The sequence below is a fragment of the Protomyctophum parallelum genome (assembly GCF_964188405.1).
Source record: "Protomyctophum parallelum genome assembly, chromosome: 7".
Classification (NCBI taxonomy): Eukaryota; Metazoa; Chordata; class Actinopteri; order Myctophiformes; family Myctophidae; genus Protomyctophum; species Protomyctophum parallelum.
This window is the reverse complement of record NC_139705.1, coordinates 35954131-35960130: the sequence shown is the minus strand read 5'-3', so window position 1 is coordinate 35960130 and position 6000 is coordinate 35954131. Positions and strand designations below refer to the sequence as shown.

The following is a 6000-nucleotide window of genomic DNA, read 5'->3' as shown; positions in this document are numbered from 1 at the left end:
CAGTGTAGAATTCAGTGTGATTCAGAGGTCTGCTGTATCATCCGACCACCACATGCGTGGTACCACACAATCTCACTGCTTTCAACACATGACATTTCCATTGAGAAATATTTCATACACCATCCAAAGTGTGTGTGTGTGTGTGTGTGTGTGTGTGTGTGTGTGTGTGTGTGTGTGTGTGTGTGTGTGCGTGTGTGTCCGGGTGTGCACGCTCAAGTGTTCAGTGTTTTTTGTGTTCATGTTTTGTTTTGTCTTATGTAAGTTATGTTCTGTATAGTGCATGTTTCTTTTTATGATTTTCTGGCTGCCGCAATCCGTCCTGTGACTTTTGTACACTTGCCTTTATGTGAAAGATTATAGGCCTACTGTATGAAGAATAAGATAAAAGATAAAAGAGAATCACTGCCCTAACAGTGGCCACTGGCCATATAGGCTACTGGGGGGGGGGGGGGGGGGTCTCTGTGCTGCTGGCAGCCTGGCTCTCTGCCAGTAGTGACAGCTGTTGATGATGATATGATGACGATCGTGGTGGTGATGAAGAAAAAGAAGATAGTGGTGACGTCATTCTTTGGTGGTTCACTGGTTCCAGAGGGCCCCCGCCTAAATGACTGTCTGATATAGTTAGGAAATGTACAGATTGTGAAACTATACATTTGGTTACATTTGCACACTGCAGTGCAGTTCAATTAATGGATGGTCTTGGTCATGGCTCTCTGCCAGCTGTGACAGCTGTTGATGATGAAGATGATGATGGTGACGTCACTCTTGGATCAATGTGGAAGATTTCCCAACCAAACTCTCTCACACTAGTGCAGCAGGCACACACAGGACTGACTGGCTGCGTTAGAGTAGTTTAAAAGTTATACAGAAATATTACTTTTATTTTGGAATGCGAGTTTTCTTTCAAAAGGACTATATCTCTTCAGTCTTCTACTCCATCTCCATGACTTGACAGTACACTGGATTAAGTGTATTAAAGCTCTTTGCAATTTAGCCACAGCAGCAGCGCTAGCGCTTTTAGCCTCCAGCTAATGCCAATATTTCCTCCCACCCGACTGAGAAACAGAAGAAAGAGCGGAGCGATGGAGTGAACATGGAATAACAGAGAAGCCGACACACGGAATGAAACGGCGTTTGTTTTTCATCATAATAATTATGATGAGCCGCCTGATGATCGGGAAGCCGCAGAAGGAGGAAGAAAGAAGTTGAACTTTGTTCCTCAGTTCTTCAAACCGTACGATACGGGGATTGTGTTTTTTTGCAATGACGGCGACAGACAGGCTCTGTTCTGAAGTTTGAATCTCCTGCTAATTCGATCAGTGGACAATAAGTACATGCATTCATCTCTCAACACGCACAGAGGTAACACGCACATACACACACACACACACACACACACACACACACACACACACACACACACACACACACACACACACACACACACACACACACACACACACACACACGAAATGTTTCAAATTCATCCCTATAGAATAGATCCTTTTCACAGTATAGATATCGACATTCATTGTGTTAAAGGTGCAGTCCGTAAGTTTACGCCCAATATCTGTCCAGGGGAAATATTGGGTTTATAATGGTAGTATTACTTGTCAACAAAATGTCCTGCCCGACACCAGGTCCAGGGTCTATTTTTTAATGGAACAGTAGGGAGACCACGTGTGCTGCCTAGTACTGTAGTGGTTCTATATGTTTTTGTTTTTTTCTATAAGTATTTATTAGTACGCCCCCCCCTTTCCCCTCACTTATATGTATCTTTTCGCTTCCTAAGTGTCTATTTGTATGTCTCTAAATGTTTTGATGAATTGAACAATGTGGACCCTGTTGTAAACAAGTGTAATGCTTAATTGGGTCGTCCACTCACAGTATTTGTATTTTCTTTGTATTGAGTGTGTGCTTGAAATGTACTGTAATTCTACAAACTGTTAATACATATTTCAATCAATCAATCAATCAAAAAGCAGAATTACAGTACATTTCAAGCACAACTCAATACAAAAAACTGTTAACTGTGAGTAAGTCTAGTGCTTCACTAGACTTGTTTACACGAGGGTCCACCTTGTTCAATTCATTCATTACATTTAGAGACATACAAATATACACTTCTATATAGCCAAAAAACTGGAAATCATCATCATAAAGGAGGTAAAAAGGGCCATTTAGATTGGTTAAAATAACGTATTATATAGTTCCAGATTGTTGCTTGAATAGATTATGCTCCTTATTACTACTTATTTTCATTATCTAATTTTCCAAATGTTAGTCTCTACAGTAGTATAGTATTGTGATTCTGAAAGTCTGTTGTTATTGAGCTTATAAGGCTTTTATAACTGTTCAATCAGCTGATTTGAGCTGAAAACCAATCAGTGATGAAGCCTAAATCCATCATCATAATGTCTGCCACATTATTAAAAACAACACAAGTTATTGTAGGTTATTGCTGAGTCCTGATATGCATTTGGGCTCCTCAGCCTTTACTCACACTCACACCAACTGCTCATGGCATGCACAGATCATTTCAACTCAAATTAATGATAACATCACACCCTTCTGTGAACCTGTCAGCCCCCGAGCAGAATTCTTCTAGACACTGTTCAGGTGGTTCACATTAAGATACATTATGCAGCAAGTTACTGTGTATATAGGCACACGTTTCCTTTTATGCAGGCAGTTAATTAAACCTGAAAGGGTAGTTTCATTATGGCATTAACCGTCACTGTTTATGGTAAACCACACTTTAACAGCACCCCACCTTCAGGGGCAAGTTTCGTCACGCAGCATTTCTTGAGGAGGGCGTTTTGTGGCTGTTTTGAAGGTGCAATTAGGTTTAATTTAGCTGCCAGGTGATGACAAGGCACCGGGGGATTCATAGCTTTTGTGTCTGGTTCGTACCTGAATGAGTCAGTTTGACTAAAAACCCCAGAGGGTGTCTGTCCCCCAGTTCACAACTTTTACTACCTAGTACTTACTTACTTACTTAAATACTACATATTCTGGCCAGCCTTCAGGTTCTGAGTCATCATCTGGTGTTGTAGATTGTAGAACAGAACACTGATTCTCAACCTGTGGGTCAGGACCCCTAGGGGGTCCCCACATGATTTTGTAGCAGACCCCAAAGATGACAGAAGTGACAATTTAAAGACTTAAGTCATTTTTAATACCTAAAAGAAAAAGACCATTAGTCCATTACGGCATCAAAAGTAATACAAACTATACTATAAAATACTGGTCATACATTGGCCAAAATTGTCAAATAATATCAGAAAGAGGCCACGAATTTGAAAATAGTCGATTGCTTGTGACTTGTGAGCTTGTAGATCTGCTATTTTCACGATATTTATCAAGAGCAAACTAAATGTAATGCCTCCTACTGTACATTCCAAGTGCTTGTCAGGGTGGGGGGTTCCTGCCTGAAAAGGCTGAAGGACCCCTCTTAAATATAGAACAGTGGTCTTCAGTCTGTAGAGTGGGTCGCTCACAGCTACATCGATCAGCGCATCAGTTCTTGTGCATGATGTCAGTAGGCCAAAAATGTACATCCACGCATTATTATGCACGTAACATTCATCATTTTCTAACGGAAGTCAATGAGGATTGGATCGTGCTGAAACATTAGCCAAATTCTGAATGTCATACACATGATTGATGTCAGGACAGGATGGCCACATGAAGTCCCAGATCCACAATGGAGCCAAACCGTTCTTCCCATGTAGATCCCATGTAGATTCCATTTCATTTTATGTAGAGAAACAAAATGCACAATTTACTGTTCACCTTTTCAGTGGGTATTGTTTAAGCTTGACAACATTTTAAGCCAAGCTATAATTTATTATAATTTATTTAAAATTGACAACACTACTTGAATCTTAATACTTGTTCAATAGGGTTACTTACCAATTCGTATGTAAACTGAATGTAATATTTAATTTTAAATAAATGTGATCTTGACATGTCTGTTTAAAAACATACTGTATTGGATTTGTCATACATAGTGTACTCTATGCATATATTAATATGCATAATCAGTATGTATAACAATACAGAAATGTTAATTATCAGATTTTCTTTGGCCATGGTGGTAATGAGAATGTATTCCTTATGCAAAAAGTATTTGGTGAGTCCTGGGTCAAAAGTACTTCCACAGGTGGGTCACAGCAGGAAAAATGTTGGGAATGGACTATTAGAGCCTCCCTGTTGAACGGTTGGATGCTATATGAAAGTGTGTCAAAATCCACTCGCAGCTGCAAGCCATGGGAAAGAATGGATGATTTCATGTTTGTGTTGTGAATCTTGGCCTCCTCAGTTTATAATGTTGCCAGAAGTATTTGTAGACTTACTTCAGAGGAAACGTTTGATTTGGTCAAAAGGGTTGGGATATGAGCTGACCTAAACATAGCTGAAAAATCAGCGGTTGTAAGTAACTGGGTGCAAATCTCCCCGCACCATAATTATGGACTGTCCGCCGATCCCTCTTCCTGTATCTCAGGAAACTCAAGTCAGGCTTTCCTGTGTAACATACTTACCGAACACACAGACACAGACAGACAAATAATGCAAGTGGGTCAGAGAGAGAGAGTTGTAGTAGTGGCATTTTTCATTGTGGGGATGGGGCCTGTCAGTGATTGAGTGACATTCCAGCGGGCATACACTAGATTTAGGTCAGACCAAACAAAGACATCATTCGCAGGCTTGACTGACCGACTGTCTCTGCTGAAACGCATTGGGCAGCAGCCTCCCTCCTCCCTGTGCGACCGACCGCCCTGCTGGAATGCGGCACATAGAATTATTATGATCATGAGCTGCTGCCGTGGAATTTTACCCCATCTCCCCTTCTCTAGTACAGTAAATGCTTACAGCTTTTCGATGTTATGTGCAACGTGTCCAAGTGGTTGGGGTGCGTTCCAGCGTGCAAGTTGCTGCCACAACAAGTGCACACGGTAACCACGTTGGTGCTGAGGTAGGGAATGTGAGTCATAGATGACGCTGCAACATTTCATTAAAATACAGGTGTTCCATGCCAAGGAAGCCCCAAATAGTCAGTTATACCCGTACCGTTCTGGCTAAAATGCAACATGTTTTGCAATGTGCTCACATTGTGCTCTTTTAGATCTTCTATTTATGGTATTTTTTGGAAATTTGGGAAATTTTGACAACGTGACAGATATAACCAAAATTGGATTGCCAGGTTCATAGTGGTTACATTTGAATAGTATAATAATAATAATATACTGTAGTCTGACATTTGTTTATTTGTTTTTCATTTTCCTCTCCTGTCCAATTGCTCCCCTACTTTGAAAACCTGTGCACGACGGGCTGCTCTGATAACGTAACCAGCTTGGTTTACCTAATTACTTCATACTAGCTTCAGTCAGTGTCTTTGGATAGCTTTGATCCTCTTGTGTGGTTGTCAGGTTTTATTTACCCGAAACCTCCATTATGCCCCATTCTGTTTGTCAGTGCCTGCCTCTTGTGTGTGTTCAATATGCATGTGCGTTGCTGCCTCTAAACCTCTGTAACAAAATAGTTCAAATGCCCGAAAGACATCTTTTGAGAGAAGACTAAATTTAATTAAATGTTTTATTTTATTTTATCATTGGCATCGTTGCATAATTGGCCAGATGCGTGGCTTCGGAGAAGTAGTTACAGGGAGGTCTGTTTCTCAGGGGTTAGAGGAGGTTGTGGTCAGATCCAGAGTCCAGACAGACAGACGGATTAGTTTCATGTCACCGCTCAATGCAGCAGTGAGTTCTTGTCTCTTGTCGCTGGCCTGCCTTACGGCCGCTTGGATTTATTTTTGGCTGATGACCTTGACAGGAGTCCATCCTTCCTGATGTCGTCTGTGGTTCCATGCACATCCCATACTAGGGCTTAAGTGCACTTGTAAGACCAGTAGCTTCCTCCTAGATCACAGAGTAATGCCGTCGGCCCCCACCAGCATGCTGTCTTGACTTGTTTTTAGTGTAGAGTGATCAATGAGTA

The 6000-nt window shown here is 41.2% G+C and overlaps 1 protein-coding gene across 1 annotated transcript in view; it reads left to right on the top strand.

Moving 5' to 3' along the window:
- Window positions 1-834: 834 nt before the first annotated feature.
- dennd2c (DENN/MADD domain containing 2C) overlaps window positions 835-6000 on the top strand; it is a 29880-nt gene continuing 24714 nt past the window's right edge. The window contains exon 1 of the mRNA XM_083769793.1: window positions 835-1362. The gene's annotated coding sequence lies outside the window, so the exon portion shown is untranslated. The remainder of the gene's footprint in view (window positions 1363-6000) is intronic.